Source organism: Physeter macrocephalus, chromosome 10 (genome assembly GCF_002837175.3).
Source record: "Physeter macrocephalus isolate SW-GA chromosome 10, ASM283717v5, whole genome shotgun sequence".
Lineage (NCBI taxonomy): Eukaryota > Metazoa > Chordata > Mammalia > Artiodactyla > Physeteridae > Physeter > Physeter macrocephalus.
Window position 1 is genome coordinate 46,740,861 of NC_041223.1, and position 18,649 is coordinate 46,759,509.

General features: G+C 37.1%; 1 long non-coding RNA gene across 2 annotated transcripts in view; it reads right to left on the reverse strand.

The window, feature by feature from the left end:
* The window catches only part of LOC114487006 (uncharacterized), a 345,568-nt gene extending 326,919 nt beyond the window's left edge, over positions 1-18,649 (reverse strand). For both annotated transcript variants that reach the window (XR_003681570.2, XR_008618368.1), the window contains exons 1-2: positions 18,475-18,649; positions 15,830-16,035 (exon numbers count right to left, since the gene is read on the reverse strand). This is a non-coding gene — a long non-coding RNA (uncharacterized lncRNA). The remainder of the gene's footprint in view (positions 1-15,829; positions 16,036-18,474) is intronic.

Genomic DNA, 18,649 nt, shown 5'->3' on the forward strand with positions numbered 1-18,649 from the left:
TGAGCCTGCGCGTCCGGAGCCTGTGCTCCGCAACGGGAGAGGCCACAACAGTGAGAGGCCCGCGTACCACAAAAAATAAATAAATAAATAAATAATAAAATAAAATAAATAAAGTGTACAACGTGATGATTTGAGATATCTATATTGTGGAAAGAATACCAAGATAAAGAAGATAATTAACACATCATCATCTTGCATAGTTAACTTCTTTTTCTTGGTGGTGACAACACCTTAAGATCTACTCTTAGCAACTTTCAAGTATACAATACCTTATTTTAAACTATAGTCACCAAGCTGTACATTAGATCCTCAGAACTTACTCATTACATAACTAAAAGTTTATACCCTTTGACCAACATCTCGCCATTCCCCCGTGTGCCCAACCCCTGGCAGCCACCATTCTATTCTGTTTCTATTGTATTGGTTTTCTCTATAGATGTATTTCTCCGTGAGTAATCACACATTAATGAACGTAGGCAGAAAAACAAGAACAGAATGGCTGGAGTAAGAGAGAAGCAATTTCCCAAAGGACGTTGGGGGCATTGGAAGCGATGCTGTAACAAGAAGAGAACAAGTTGGACGGAAACCCAAAACAACAGAATCTTCTACATCAGTGTTTCCCAGTGTGGTCTCCAGACCAACAGCACTGGTATCACCTGGTAGGCTGTTAGACATGAACATTTTCCAGCCTCACCCCAGACCTACTGAATCAAAAACTCTGGGGGTGGGACCAGCAATCTATTTCCACAAACCTTCTAAGTGACTCTTACACATGCTAAGGTTTGAGAGACACTGTCCTATAGGTGGATTCCAGATTGTCATCATGAACACAGATCCTGTATGTCCAACTATCGCACCTTAATAAGTGTACGTTAAATTTCAGGAATTTATGATAGAGCTCATCATAAATTGACAAAGTTGCTCCTCCTCTGCTATTTCTAGTCTCAGTTAATGCCACCACAATCCATCTGGAACCTTGAGATCATCCTCTAGCTCTCCTTCTTCTAACCCCGACTTGCAATAAATTATAAAGTCTTTCCTATTTGACCTTCTGTATATGTATACCAGTTTCTTTACTGATCTCTCCAGCACCTGTCTTTCCCATAACCTTAAATTCATTTATTCCTATACTCTGTGGCTAATTCTACCTAGATTGGTGTTCATGTTAAGATAACCAAATCAGTAGTTGTAGCAACCAGAACACAAATTGAAGTATGCAAATAAAACTTGAATTATGTTGATTTTACTTGATTTGGGAATATGTAAATATTATTCAATTTTTAGACAAAGTAATATAATTAATGTGCAAATCTGACAATGTCTTACCTCTGCTAAAGCACTCTGAAGGCTTGCAAAACAAAGCCTACACTGGAAAAACTGGACAGCTACATGTAAAAGAATGAAATTAGAACACTCCCTAACACCATACACAAAAATAAACTCAGAATGGATTAAAGACCTAAATGTAAGGCCAGACACTATAAAATTCTTAGAGGAAAACATAGGCAGAACACTCTGTGACATAAATCACAGCAAGATCCTTTTTGACCCACCTCCTAGAGAAATGGAAATAAAAACAAAAATAAACAAATGGGACCTAATGAAACTTAAAAGCTTTTCCTTTGCTGTGCAAAAGCTTTTAAGTTTCATTAGGTCCCATTTGTTTATTTTTGTTTTTATTTCCATTTCTCTAGGAGATGGGTCAAAAAGGATCTTGCTGTGATTTATGTCATAGAGTGTTCTGCCTATGTTTTCATCTAAAAAAAAAAAAATGGTTCTGAAGAACCTAAGGGCAGGACAGGAATAAAGACACAGACGTAAAGAATGGACTTGAGAACACGGGGAGGGAGAAGGGTAAGCTGGGACGAAATGAGAGAGTAGCACTGACATATATACACTACCAAGTGTAGAGTGGATGGCTGGTGGGAAGCAGCCGCGTAGCACTGGAGGATCAGCTCGGTGCTTTGTGACCACCTAGAGGGGTGGGATGGGGAGGGGGGAAGGGGGACACAAGAGGGAGGGGATATGGGGATGTATGTATGCGTATGGCTGATTCACTTTGTTGTACAGTGGAAACTGACACACCATTGTACAGCAATTATACTGCAATAAGGATGTTAAAAAAAAAAACAAAGCCTACAAAACTGCACACTCCTCAGCTAAGGTACTAACTGTATGTGCAAGCCTATACTTTGCTTTCCCCACATTGTAAACTGTTCTCCACATTAGAGATTTGTGAACTCCCCGAGGATTCTGTAGAAAATTCATGGTATGTTCATATGTGCATTTTTCTAGGGTGTGGGTCCTCGGCTTTCATCAGATCCTTGTTGACCCAAAATGTTTAAGAAATATTGATACAGCAGGCAGAGGAGAAAAGTAATTCGGATTGTCAGGTACATGTCAATGGGTTGTCAGGTACATGTCATGTCAGTCCTCTGAAAAAAAGTGAAGACTAATATAACACATCATTCAATATGAAGCCATTCTTGTGCTTTTAAGAGAGTGACAATATGGGTAAACTGCAATACAGTTTCCCTGTGCTGAATTAACCATTGTGAGAAAGATTTTTTCATAAGGGTGAAAATACCATACTTTTATTAATTAGGCTCATGCTAATTATTTCCTGAAAAGCTTGATGGTAGAGCTGGAACACAAACAAAAAACAAAACCATGTTTTGAAAGAAGAGTGCATTTAATTTGAAAATTGGCAAGGAGATTGGGTAAAGATTGTGATAGCTATCTGGGTGGACTACCCAGCACATTTCCCATTAACTCTCATTATTTTTCTAGCATCCTGCAGTTATTCCCTTTCCCATCCTTAGTGGTGGACATGTATCTCAAACATGACCAGTTAATGTGACCAATTTCCCTATCACAGTAATTGACCCTGGGGTGAGCATTTAACAAATAAGCAAGACCAAAGAGACGCCTTCCTAAATTGATAAATGGATATTGGAAAGACATTCTCATTCAACTGGATGTACTAAGAAATTGCTGTGTAAACCAAAGGCTACCAGTGGCAGTAGAGAGAACTTGTCAGAAGAAAATTGAGCAATAGGCAAGGAAAAGATTTTTTAAAAAGTAAAACAGAGATTGGGAGAGAGTAAAAGCCTTGAAGACATTGTGTGAATGCTTGAACTCTTAGACTTGTTTATCTATACTTTAAGTCAGGTTCACTTTGGACTTGCTAGCTATATGGACAAATACATTTTCTTTTGTTGCTTTAACTACTTAAGGAGGATTTTTATCATTTGGAACAGAAGTAGACCTACCTAATATAGTAGAACTCTGACTCCATGGTTTGCTGTCATCCCGTTTGTCACTGGGACAGATACCAAATCTGAACCCCAGTCCAAGACCCTCTTCTTAGAGAAACTCACACCATTACTAGTGATTAAAGGTGCCAGGATGAGTTGCTTGCCTGTTGGCATTCTGTGATCATCATTCGCTACATGTATGTTTTTCTTGCTTGAATTTCAACAAATGGAATGTGGTAAAGTGCTCTATCTGATCTATACACAAGGCATTATGGGAGCATGAAGTGATGAAGGCAGTATGAACTCGGCCAAATTGCCAGTCACCAGCTCTGTACATTTGGACAAGTTATTTAACCTGCTAAGCCTAGGATTCCTCAGTGATTAAATAGATATATCTACCTTAAAAGATTATGTGGATAAATGAGATAAACAATACAGATTAATACTGTGCCCATCATGTTCTTGCACCAGTCAATATTCTTTGTCACAGATACACGCATACGAATAGAAGAGAGACCAACTCTCTTTGGCTGGGAAGCACTGTGCGTCCATGTAGAATATTTCTCATGAACCGAGCCTTGACGAGTAATGGGGATCTTGCCAGATAGAAAAGTAGGGAAGGGCGTAATAGTTAGACAACAACATGTGTGTACTAGTTATTCTTCATTGGCCTCTCCAAATCTATTCCTGTCCATCTCTTTGTGACCTAGTAGAGTGACCCCTACAGACTGCATTACCCAGGATTCCTTGCTCTCTGTTTTCTGTTGTGATCAGCCAGTGGTAGGTAACTACAGGATAATGGGAGGGTGGGAAGAAAAAGAGTTCAAGGTATTAATCTTGTTAGACCATATAATTCTCATGGGTGCAACTTCAGGTCTAGGGGTGGTAACAGCATTCTAATACTGCAAGCCCCTGTGTACCTCTAAATAGTCCCAATATTTAGCTCTCTCCAGTTAAACCCTTTAAGTGTGTATCTATTTCCTGTCAGTCCCCAGATATATACAATGTGCAAAGCATAGGGAGTAAAACTGCATGGTCTATTTAGATAATGATAAATAGTTCATTTTCTCCAATTTTCAAAATATCAAAAATAAATAAAACCCAGAAAACACCTTTCTACTATCCTCCTGGAACTATCACCATTTTCTCCTTTTCGCATCATAGCCAAGGCTTGTACAGTTTACATTGAATTCCCCTGTTCTTCATTCCTTTTTAGACAGGCTTTAGCCCCCCCGCCCACAACGTCATTCCATGAAAATACTTTCCAAATGGCTGTAGCAACTGTTTCTGAACTGCAGATATCCTTTGTTTGATTAAGAAAGTGTCCTTAAATTTCTGGTTTGCTGAGAATTTTTATCATAAATGGGTGTTGAATTTTATCAAATATTTCTTTGCATCTATTGAGACCATCATATTCTATTAATGTGATGAATTACACTGATCGATTTTCAAACTTTAAACCATCCTTCCATTCCTGGAATAAACTTCACACTGTCATTTTTCTTTCTGTATATAACTGATTTCCAGTTATATATAACTCAACTCAGAATTTTGTAGTCCATGTTGATAAGGAACATTTACTGGCAATTTTCTTTGTTATTGTCCTTATCCAGTTTTGGTGTCAGGATTATTCTAGTCTCAAAAACTGAGCTGAAACATGTTCTTACATCATTCTCTCTTAGTTTATTTCCTCCATATTTTTTTCACACTGTTGTTTCTTCTCAGCCATTTTTTTTTCACTTATAATTCTGTGTCCATCCTTTATATTTTAGAGTTTCCCTAAGTTCTACTTTTAATCTTGGTGTGTTAGAAAAAAGTGGTAGAGTAAATAGATTGGGTCCAGATTATAAAGAGATTTATATTAAGACCTTGATACATTTCACCCAATTAAAAATACCCATGGAATCCTATGTGATCTGCTGAGGTGTTTGTCCGAACTTCATCTTAAACTTCACTGCCTAAAACACAACTCCAATCTCTACCAAAAGCCATTATAAGCCCCCTACTTGCTGGCAAAATTAAACTGCATTTGGTTCACACTTTTCCCTCCTTCTGATATGCCTTTCTTTCTCTGCTTTAAAAAACTTTATTTTTTCCAATGTTTATTTCAAAAATAGCTCCCTCCATGAAGGCTTAATAACCCTCTCAGTCCTAAAAGAATGACATCTATTTGGGCTTGTTACATTATAGCACCGTACTGATAGCTCTTTAACAAAGCCCATTTACTCTTGCTTCCTATAACAGCTACATATGTACAAGTTTTATTGCCTCCCCCAAAACCCAACCAAACTAAACTACTTAGGGGATAAAGGATATCCCATATGTTTATTTCCTGCCCAGTCCAATGCAGTGTCTTATAATTTTTAGACCATTAGAAAACCATTTGTTAAAGTGAAGTGAATTAAACTTGGAAAAGACAATCCAGGATGTCTGGCCATTTTAATCTATGTCTTGTTGTACAGTATGCCAACCAAAATCCCCTTTTAGGCAAAGTCTTTCTCAGCACTCACTTTCCTTTCCTAAGGCATTTTGAGTCCTGCTGTTAAAGTAAGTGAGTTAGGAAAATGTGTTTTTCATAAATGAATGGAATGTAGATAAAATTCTTATAAAAATTAAGGACTGGATCTGAACATCCAATCAGTAACTTCTAATCCATGAACTTAAACAAAAGTTACCATAAAGTTCTATAACAATTCACAAGGGGAATCTTTCCGGTGTTTTATATATATATATATTTTAAAACTTTATGGTTTTTTCTTTCCCCAGTGTTTATTCTTTACAAATGTTTGTTATGTATGCCGGATCTCGATGAAAGGAAGAAAAAGGAAACATAAACTGTGTCTTACAAAACTATTTTCAGCCTGTAGTTGGTAACCTGCAACAAAATGCACATATCTATGTTGACTTTCTAGTCAGGAAAAAAAATGATAAACAGACAAACAAACAGCAATAACAAAAGAGCAACAGACCTTCCATCCCCAAGAGTGTTATTAAGGCTTTGTGCTAAAATAAAACACCCAGCAGTCAGGCCATCAAAGCATAGCATGTTAAGTCTGAGAAAGCATGATATTTCTAAATCAATAAAACATCAAATTGGTCCTAGTTTTGCTGAAAAAAAAATCTAGTGGTTTAACTTAAAATGTGAAACACAGAAATAAAAAAATAGATCAAATTTTTACCCGATATTCCTTGTTTTTTATGGGTTTTTTTTCCCAAATAGGACGTGTACACCTAAGATAAATTTACATACAACAATGCATGTTAGAATTCGTAATGTTTTCTGAATGAAAGAGACTTTCAGCTAAAGCTATCGTTGGCATCACAGCCATGGTTGGAAACTGTTGCTAGGATGAGTTCACATCTCTGCATGTTTGTTTTGATCTTTCTTCCACATAACTAAGTTATTCAGCACTTTTCTAAATACATGTTTCAGATCCTGTCTCTAATTTTCCTTCTGGTCCATACTCTGTTTTCCTAGTTTTCTTCTCCATGCTGCCTCTAGAAAACTGTCATGGGACATATCAGTTCAGTCATATATGCACATATAAAAATAAAATAAAATAGACTTTAAAATATAATTCAAAACACATCCAATCGTCTACATATTCAGAAATATTTAAGAAAAAAATGGACACCTAGAAATCTCATTCTTATGTTGTTTTGTGTTTCTGCTTCTGCACTTCAGATAAGAGTTACCTTATATAAATAAATTAATCTGTAAATTTAAATTAACGTTGGATGGGATTCACTTTGATGACATTGCTCATGGAGAAAAGAGAATAAGGGCAGATGGAATGATCCTCATTAAGGAGAAGGCGGGGAGGGATACAGAGCCATGCAAGGGAAATAAGCTACCAATGGAAAAGCAATGAGTAGGCTTCAAGGACTGTAAAAATGAGAAATATCAAAAAGGAAGGAATTTGAAAGGACGGTTAGTATCAGGAAGTGGGCATAGCAATAATTAGTGAATATTAATGTCAGGTATCAAGGAAAAGAAGTTCAAAAGAGTATGGGTGTAAAATGTTTTTCCACTGTAGAATGTGATGATTCTGTCACTTGCATCATGGAATACGTGAACAGTGCCTCCTGAAATTGTGCCTTGCACCCTGAGTGTGACCATATTTGAGGGCCCTGGGTATCAAGAAAATGGTTCAATTTAAACAGCATATCTGTCATGGGAGAATCTTTCAGAAAGTACTTTGTTTTCTATATCAAGCAAAAAGCATGGTCTACTAGAAAGGCCCTTCCCTAGGAGTATGAAGACCAAGCATAACATTATTATTTTTAACTATATAAAGTCACCATTATTAGACAGTTATTTTAACCTACAAAAATGTTGATTTCATAGAGTTCAACGTACCAGTTGCATAATCTCGGTTAAGACGTTTTACCTTTCTTGGTAAAAGTTTCCTTACCTGTAAACTAGACTAGATCAGTGAGTGCCAACCTGTATTTTGCTTTGCCACTTTTTACATCACTACACAGCACTATCCGCAATAACTCTCCTTATGCACAGTGATTCTAAATGGGGACAGGGGTGAAGGTTTCACATTTTTTCTCTCCTGCAGACAGTTGTTCTGATATGCTTCTTTATTGAACCATTCCATTTTCCTGCCTCATTGAAAACATGAGAGTGAGGTGCTGGAATTGTTCCAGTGAACAGAATAGTTCTTTGAATGTCAGGTACCAAAAGTTACAGTCTCGTTAGCACTCAGAGTCTAGAAGAGGGCTTCCCTGGTGGCGCAGTGGTTAAGAATCCGCCTGCCAACACAGGGGACACGGGTTCGAGCCCTGGTCTGGGAAGATCCCACATGCCACGGAGCAACTAAGCCCGTGTGCCACAACCACTGAGCCTGTACTCTAGAGCCCGTGGCCACAACTACTGAAGCCCCTGCACCTAGAGCCCATGTTCCGCAACAAGAGAAGCCACCGCAATGAGTACCCCGTGCACCACAATGAAGAGTAGCCCTCACTCACTGCAACTAGAGAGAGCCCGTGTGCAGCAACAAAGACCCAATGCAGCCAAAAATAAATAAATTAAATAAATAATTTTGTTTAAACACCCAAAAAACCCAAAGTCTAGAAGACCTAAACCCCATAGTTACAAGTTTAATCTACCCACATGTATGTTGCATATCCTGAGATTCTTCTTCTGCAGCAAATAGAGGTCACAGGCCAGCATCAATGGGTTGAGAGTGTGATCATTTTGATGGTCACTCACATAGGAAAATCAGTGGCCAGGAATAAAGGTCAAGGCTAAGGGTTAAAGTAACATACTAAAGTGGAGAATCCTCTACTGTCTTTTGGGAGGGTAGATGAATCTGGGGAATACAACCAGCTTCACTTAGGAAGAGGTACAGTAGAGCTATTTAGATTATGCACTTGTGACACCATTTTGTAACTCCTGTTTAATTTCCTGTTTTCACACAGGGCTTAAATCTTCCTGAAGTCATCTGTTTTTGCATCCTATCTGTTTTTGTATTGCAAATATCTCTAAGAATGCCTTCTTGGCACTTAGTAGACACTCAATATTTTTCCTTTTTTAAAAACTTTATTATCATGAAATAATTTGATAATTTGGACAGAAAATTTGCAAAACTAGTACAAAGAACTCTTTTATACTTTCTATCCAGTTTCATGTGTCATTAACATTTTGTCATATTTACTTCCCCATTTTCTCTCTCTACCCGAGAGAGAGAGTAAGTCACATACTTCATGGCCCTTTACCCCTAAATACTTCAGTGTGCATTCCTGAAAACAAGGAAATTCTTATATAGTCACATTCCACTTGTCAAAATCACATTATAATCCATATCTATAGTTCATGATTATACTTTGTCAATCACCCACAATGTACTTTATAGCAACATTTCCAGTCAATGATATAGATTGCAGTTAATTTTTATTTCCTTTTTAATCTATTTTGATTTGGAAAAGACTAATACTTTTTGAATAAAAACCAAGGAGTATTCTATCCTCCCAACTCTCTTTTTCTTAGTACTGAATTTAACACCAGGAATTTCATAGACAGTAGGTGAAAGGAAATGAGACTTGAAATCAAAACACTTACGGTTCAGACTGAAGTCACTAAATATGTAAACCAGAGTAATTTTCGTAGCTAACAGTCTTCTTGTGAAGTGTTTATCACCCTCACTAATACATTATGAAGTATATTGTAAAAGAGGCAAGAACCCCGAATAGCCAAAGCAATCTTGAGAAAGAGGAACAAAGCTGGAGGTATCCCACTCCCTAACTACAAACTATACTATAAAACTATAGTAATCAATACAGTATTGTACTGGCACAAAAACAGACACACAGATCAATGGAACAGAATAGACAGCCCAGAAATAAACCCACTCACAGATGGTCAGTTAAGGAGGCAAGATATAAAATGGGGAAAAGACAGTCTTTTCAATAAATGGTGTTGGGAAAACTGGACAGCTACATGTAAAAGAACCAGTCTAGAACATTTCCTCACACCATATACAAAAGCAAACTCAGAATGGACTAAAGGCTTAAATGTAAGACCTGAAACCATGAAACTCATAAAAGAAAACATAGGCAATATGCACTTTGAAATTGGCCTTAGCAGTATTTTTTTTTAAAGACAAAAACAAAGGAAAGGAAACACAGCAGTATATTTTTTAAATGTCTCCTCCGACAAAGACAACAAAAGCAAAAATAAACAAATGGGACCACATCAAACTATAAAACTTTGCATAGCAAAGGAAACCATCAACAAAATAAAAAGGTAACCTACAGAATGGGAGAATATATTTGTAAATTATATGTCTGTAAAGGGATTAAAATCCAAAAAATATAAATAACTCATACAACTCAACATCAAAAAACAAACAACCTGATTAAAAAATGGGCAGGGGATCTGAACAGGTAATTTTCCAAAGAAGACTTACAGATGGCCAACAGGCACATGAAAAGATGCTCAGCATCACTGATCATCAAGAAAATGCAAATCAAAACCACAATGAGTTAATATCTCACACCTGTCAGAATGGCTATCATTAAAAAGACAAGAAATAACAAGTGATGTTAAGAATGTAGAGAAAAGGGAAACCTTGTGTCCTGTTGTTGGGAATGTAAATTGGTACAGCCACTATGGAAAATCGTATGGAGCTTCCTCAAGAAATTAAAAATAGAACTATCATACAATCCAGTTTTTCCAAAGAAACAAAAACACTAATTTGAAAAGATATACGTACCCCATGTTCATTGACAGTAGCCAAGATATGGAAGCAACCTAAGTGTCCATCAACAGATGAATGGTTAAAGAAGTAGCATATATATACAATGGAATAGTACTCAGCCATAAAAAAGAATGAAATCTTGCCATTTGCAACAATATGGATGCACAGGAGGGTATTATGCTAAGTGAAATATGTCAGACAGAAAAAGACAAATGCTTTATGTTTTTACCTATATGTTGAATGAATAAATATAACAAAACAGAAACAGACTACAGATACAGAGAACAAACTAGTGGCTGCCAGAGGGGAAGTGGGTGGGTGGATTGGTGAACTAGGTGAAGGGGAGCAAGGGGTACAAACTACCAGTTATAAAATAAATGAGTCAAAGGGATGTAATGTAGAGCACATTCAATATAGTCAATAATATTGTAATAACTTTGTATGGTACATAATCTATAAGAATATCAAATCACTATGTTGTACACTTGAAACTAATACTGTAAGTCAACTATCCTTCAATTTAAAAATAAATATATAGGGCTTCCCTGGTGGCGCAGTGGTTGCGCGTCCGCCTGCCGATGCAGGGGAACCGGGTTCGCGCCCCGGTATGGGAGGATCCCACATGCCGCAGAGCGGCTGGGCCCGTGAGCCATGGCCGCTGAGCCTGCGCGTCCGGAGCCTGTGCTCCGCAACGGGAGAGGCCACAACAGAGGAAGGCCCGCATACCACAAAAAAACAAAAAAAAAAAACGAAACAAACAAACAAAAAAATAATAATAAATATATAGAATCAAACAAGATGTGTGGGGGTTTTGTTTTTGTCTGTTTACTCATTTTGTCTAGCTTCTTTCACTTAACATATTGTGTTTGGGATTCCTCCATGTTGTCATTTGTATCAGCAGCTGATTCTTTGTTACTTCTGAGTGGTATTTCATTGTACAAATACTATAATTTGCTATTTGTAATCCTGTTGATGGACATTTGAGTTATATCCTTTTTTTTGGCAATTAGGTATAAAGCTGCTTCTCATACAAGTCATTTTGAAGACACATTTTTATTTCTCTAAGGTTAATACCTAAGAGTAGAATTGCTGAGTGATTGTTATATGTTTAACTTTATAGGAAACTACCAATAAATTTTCCAAAGCACTTGTATCACATTGCCCTGCCATCAGCAATGTATGAGTTCCAGTTGTTCCACATCCTTGCCAGTACTGGACACTGAAAATTTTTTTTTCTGGTCAATGTATAATGGTAAATCATTGTGATTTAATTTGCATTTCCCTGATGATTTGTAATGTCAACACCTTCTCATATACTTTTTGACCATCATGTATCTTCCTTTGTGAGATATCTACCTAATTCCTTTACTCACTTTAAAGGATTATTTGGCTTCTTACGGGTTTGAGGGAATTCTTTAAATATCCTGGATATAATTTCTTTGTTGGATATATGTATTGTGAATATATTCTCCCAGTCCATAGTTTGACTTTTTCCTCTCTTATTTGTATATTTTAATTAGCAAAATATATTTATCTGGATGAAGTGTAATTTATGATTATATTCTTTCATGTTTAGTGCATTTTTGTCCTAAGAAATCTTTACCTATGCTCTCAGGTCACAAAAGTATGCTCCTGTATTTTCTTCTAAGAGATTTATGATTTTAGCATATACATTTAAGGCTATAGCCCATCATGAATTTATTTTTGTTTGTGGTGTGAGGGGGAGTCATGATTCCTTTTTTAACATATATTTATCCAGTGGCTCCAACACCATTTGCTGAAAATGTAAAGTGCCTCTATAGTCTCCTGGTCTTTGCTGTTTCTGATGATAATTCAGCCATCATTTGTATAATTGTTCCCCTGTGTATAATTTCTTTTTCTCTGGCTGCTTTCAATGTTTTGTCTTTATGTTTGGTTTTCAGAAGTTTTATAATGATGTGCCTAAGGTGGTTTATTTTGTATTTATCTTGCTGGGAGTTATTCAAGTTTTTGGTCCTATAAGTTTATGTTTTTGAACAAATTTGGGGAATTTTTGGCCAATATTTTTAAAAAATAATTATCTGCCCCTTCTTTCTTTTTATATTTATCTACTTTGAAGTTTATTGACCTTTTTGTATTAGTTTTCAATTGGTGCCATAACGAATCACCGTAAATTTAGAAGCTTAGACCCACATACATGTATTATCCTACAGTTTTGTGGGTCAAATATCCGACGCAGGTTTCACCAGGCTAAAATCAAGGTATCAGCGAGGCTGTCTTCTTTTATGGAAGCTCTAGGTAAATCCATGCAGATTGTGGGCACAGTTCAGTTCCTTGTGTTTGTGAAACTGAGGTCCCTGTTTCTTTGCTCACTGTCAGCTGAGGGTTGTTCCCAGCTTTACAGGTTCCCTGCCTGCCTTAGCATGTGGGCCCCTTTCTCTATCTTCAAATTCATCAATATTTGGTGACATGTCTCTCACACTTCAGATCTTTCCTGTCTTCTTCCATTTTCTCAAATCTATGACTCACTTCCACCTTTAAAGACCCATGCGATTACATGGGGACCACATAGATAATTCAGGATAATCTCTCTATTTTGAAGTTTGTAGTCTTAATTTCATGTGCGAAATTCCTTTTGCCATGGAAAGTTACTGTAAAGGAAAAACTCACTTTCTCCCGTGTGACTCTTTTAATATTACACTCAATACTTCTGGTCACCAAATGTGTCAGGGGGGTTGGAAGGGGAGGCAGAGAAGGGGTGCAGGGTAGTTTCTACACACAAAGCAATTCTGTGACACCAGCTAGGTGTCTTACAATTTAACTCAATTATGACATTACCTACCTGGAGATAGCGTCAGATCCCATAAGTTGAGGGCTCAGTCCCACAAGCCTTCCCCCCATTTCGAATGCCAACTGCAAGTCCAGGTTGTTGTTACCTATACTTCTGACCAACTGGCTACAATTCAGAGGTTCCCAGGACCCCTACCTCAGGCTTGATTAATTTGCTAGAGTGGCTCACAAAACTCAGGAACACGTTTTACTTACTAGATTACAAACTTATTATTTAAAAAAGTAACTCAGAAACAGCCAGATGGAAGAGATACCTAGGGGAAGGTATGTGGGAAAGGGCCAAGGAGCTTCCATGCCTTCTCTGGGCACACCACTCTCCCAGCACCTTCACGAGTTCACCAACCTGAAAACTCTCTGAATCTCATTCCTTTTGGATTTTTACAGAGCTTTCATCACATAGGCGTGATTGATTAAATCATTGGCTGTTGGAGATTAACTCAATCTCCAGCCTCTCTCCCTTCCCAAGAGGTTAGAGCCTGGGACTGAAAGTTCCAACTCTCTAATCAAGGTTGGTTCCCCTGGTAACCAGCCCCCATCCCTAGTACCTAGGGACTTTTCAAAATTCGCCTCAATAATATAAACTCAGGGGCTTGTTATGAATAACAAAAGACACATATTTCACCTTTATCACTTAGGAAATTCCAGAGTTTTAGGAGCTCTGAGCTAGAAACTGGGACCAAGATCAAATATATATTTATTATAAATCATAATATCACAGTTACTTATTTACAGGTTCCAGGGATTAGGATGTGAACATCTTTACAGAGCTATTATTCTGCCTACCAAAACATTTTATCTGCTAACTCCAATCTTCTACTAAATTCATCCACAGAACTTAATTATTTCAGATGCTAAATTTTTCATTTCTAGAAATTCTTTTTGATTTTTTTATAGCTTTCATTTCTCTACCAATAATTCCCATCCATTCACTCTCATTGTGACCATCTTTTAAATTAAGTCCTTATGATAGATATTTAAATGTCCTTTACTGTTAATTGTCTACTGATTATCAGTGGTCTACTGATATTGATTGCTTTCATCCTTGATAATAACTCACATTTTCCTATATCTAATAAATTTTTTATTGTACTCTTGGTATTGTGAACTGAGAGTCTGAATTCTGTTTTCTTCCTGTGAGAAGTGATTTTGTTTTTTTTCTGATAGTTAAATTACTGGCTGATCACATTGAATTTTTGAAGTGTTGGTTTTATACTTTGTTGGAACATATTTGTTTCCATTTTGCTCTTAGCACTTGGGCAAATCAGGGAACATAGTATTTGCATCTAATATGGGGAATTTCCTGGGTTTCAATGGAAAGTCTGAGGTATTTAACAGGTTCCTTTTACTTGGCAGGACTCAGCTCTAAACCTGTCTTCCCACTATGGGTGAAGAGCTGAAATTTATGCTTAACTTTTTCAGCCACCACGTTGTTGATTTGGACTCCTTAATGTAATGCTTACTATATATGAATTTCAGGAAATCGTCCACAGGTTGGAGGGGAGTTTTGTGGGACCCCAGTCACTCTGGGGGTCCTACCAGAGTAGGGCATACCTACTGTGGTAGGAACCAGTCACTCTGGTAGCTGGGTCCAGTCACTCTGGTAGCTCCTACCTTGTAATAAATTTCCAGTCACTCTGGTAGCTCCTACCTTGTAATAAAATTACAAGTCAATAAGTGGCTTCTGCTTAGTTTTATCCAACTGCACCACACATTAATTGGGTATTGCCATCAGGAAAAAGGCCTTTAAATGTGGCTGTTACCCAGGATGGTACCCTTCTTTCAAATGTTAAATCCCTCTCAGCGTCTGCTTACTTTGGATTATGTGCCAGTGTGAATCCAAAATAGGCAGACACTGAGGGATTTAACTGCTTTTTAAAAAATATTTTGTCCAGGGTTTATAATTGCTATCTGCAGGAAAGTTAGTGCAATACAAGCAACTCCACCGGTATCTAAGCTGGAAATTTGTCTCAAGTTTTTAAAGGATAGGATACACTTTTAAAGGATAGCTGTCTTCTGTGTTGAGAATATATAGTGGGGGAGGGAGACAAGGATAGAAACTGAAAGACAACAGGGAGTTTCTTGAAATGATCCAGCAAAGAAATGAGATTAACTTGTCCTAGAATGGTAGCAGTGAGGTGGTGAGAAGTGGTCAACTCAGGATATAATTTTCAAGTAGAGCCAAAAGAATTCTCTGATCGATTGGGGATAGAGTGTAAAAGACAGAAGTCAAGGAACATAGCAGCTGGCATGGGAAAGTTATCTTGAACTTCGGAAGAATGAGAACAAGGAACGTGTGTTTAGCTTTAAACATGTTGAAATCAAGATGTCTGTTAGACACCTAGGTAGAGATAGCAAGTAGGCAGTTGGATATTGAAGTCTGGGGTTCTGGATAGAGGTCTGATGGAGATGTAAATTCAGGGGTTGCATTACTTATCTGTTGCTATGTAACAAATTGTCCCAAAATTTAGCACTCTAAAGCAACGAAAAAAGAGTCTCACACAGTTTCTGAATGTTAGAAATCCAGACATGGCTTACCTGCATGATTCTTGCTCACACTTCCTCACGAGTTTGCAATCAAGTTGTTACTAAGGCTGTATGTAGTTTCTGAACACTTGATTGAGGCTAGAGAATCTGTTTCCAAGATCACTCATATGGCTCTTGGCAGGAGGCTTCAGTTCCTCACTATATGGACCTCTACATAGGGCTTCCCAGGGCATATCTTCACACAGAGCAATTGATGACTGAGAGAGAGAGAGAGAGAGAGAGAGAGAGAGAGAGAGAGAGAGAGAGAGAAAGAGAGAGAGAGAGATAACCCAATATGAAAGCCCTAATCTCAAAAGTGACAGTCCATCACTTAGTCATAATAGAAGGGTCACTATGTATAATCCACACTCTATACTCAGGGCAATGGAATTAAGCTCAGTCTTTTGGAGGGAGAACTATCAAAGAATTTGAGAACATATCTTTAAAATTAGCACAAAAGTAATCGGCACAGAGATAATATTTAAAGTCATAGGACTGGATAAGATCATCAAGGGAAAATGTGAGACAGAGAAATCCAAGATCTGATCTTTGGATCATACCAACAGAAAGAGGTCAAAGAGAAGAGAAGAAACAAATAAGGTTTTAAGGGAGAAATCAGTGAGATAGTAGGAAAATAAAAAGATTGTAAGGTCCTTGAAGCTAGAAAAATAAAGTGCATTGTGTGCTAAGCCCTGTAATAGATTTTACAATAAATCTGCTTTCTACTTTTTTACACTTACTTTACAGACCTTAATTGCACCTAACATGTACTGCATAATTATTACATGCGGCAGATACGTCTGGGCATTTTAAAGTATGTTATTTCATCCTTATAATAAATCAGTAAGGAAAGCTTTATTATTCAGCATTTTAGAGATGAGAAATGCATGGTTCAGATAGTTAAAAACTTGCCCAAATTCACATAAGTAAGTTGCAAAGCTCATAACTGAATTATGGTCAGCTGCATCCAAAACCCAAGTTCTAGCACCAACTTTCAAAATATTTGTTAAATTATTAACACTTTAAAATGGCTATCTCTTTCATCTGCCATTATTTAGTTAATTATTTTAGCCATAGAAACGAATGATGTTTATCAAAATTGACCATAATCCTTAAGAATTTGAAATACCATCTTTGTAAATGAAGGCATTTACTCCAATATGCAGAGTATACAAAAAATACTATCTTATAAACACAATAAAGTATGGTAATTCTTCAGCAATGTCCATTGCATTCAACGTTTCCTTTCCATTTCCACTGCTACCTATTTTATTACTTACCTATTAGTCATCTTATTAGGCTCCCATTTCTCTGCCCCTAAAAATATATAACTGGACACGTTAACTCTATACATAACTGTCATGTTAACCTTCCAATACACAAATATCATCTTGGCTTATTACTAAGAAAATTTCAATGATTAAATGGGGCCAAGTCCAGGCCTGTAATTCTGGTGTTCTTTTCTAATCTCGTCTTCTTAGCCTGGCCTCCAGTACATCCAGCCTATAAATCTTTTAGGTAGTCCTATCTCCATTTCTTTTTTTCTTTCCCTTCCTGAAATGTTTACTATTTCTTCCAATCTTCCTCCAGTGTAATCAATCAATCTATATCTTGCCTGGGGCCAGAAGAATCTCTCCATTCTCTGAACCCCTGATGTCACCAAGTTCCTACCATGCTGCTTTATATTCCTAAACTTTTGTGTTTGTGCATTTCTTTACCACTGATGTACAAGCTTCTTTTGGAAAAATACTGTGTCTACTGTATTTGTGACTCTGATAGCTTATAGTATTATAGCCTCTAATGCATAATAGCTGCTTAATATTAATTTAATATTAACTAATATACAAATCCTTAAGTTGACAGTAAGTATTCTATATATAATAATAGCAAATGCAGAGAGCTTACTCTGCAACATTTGCTTTTCTAAGAGTTTTATGTATATTAACTCACAAATGTTCTCCTTTACTTTCATAAAACTTTGCCCAAAATGTCTAAAATTCACTTTTGGTAAAAAGAACTGTTGAACATGCTAACTTGTGTATTTTAAACAACATGTGTGGCATACCCATACATATCAAGTTTGTAACATAAGCAAAGAGCTATCCTATTTTTCCTGGTTTCCCCACCAGAGTACAAATGGTGAATAATGAAGTGAATGTGACAGGTTATCACTCTTTTAGTGGCACCTCATTTATCTCCATAAACCATCATCCTTATCCAATCTACTTTTGATTGATTGATTGATTGATTGATTTTAACATCTTTATTGGAGTATAATTACTTTACATTGTTGTGTTAGTTTCTGCTGTATAACAAAGTGAATCAGCTATACGTATATCCCCATATCACTTCTCTCTTGCACCTCCCTCCCACCTTCCATATCCAACCCCTCTAGGTGGTCACAAAGCACCAAGCTGATCTCCATGTGCCATGCGCTGCTTTCCACTAGCTATCTATTTTACATTTGGTAGTGAATATATGTCCATGTCACTCTCTCACTTCATCCCAGCTTCCCCTTCCCCTTCCCCGTGTCCTCACGTCCATTCTGTACATCTGCATCTTTATTCCTGTCCTGCCCCTAGGTTCTTCAGAACCATTTTTTTTTAATTCCATATATATGTGTTAGCATACGGTATTTTTTTCTCTTTCTGACTTACTTCATTTTGTATGACAGACTCTAGGTCCATCCATCTCACTACAAATAACTCAATTTCGTTTCTTTTTATGGCGGAGTAATATTCCATTGTATATATGTGCCACATCTTCTTTATCCATTCATCTGTCGATGGAAAATTAGGTTGCTTCCATGTCCTGGCTATTGTAAATATTGCT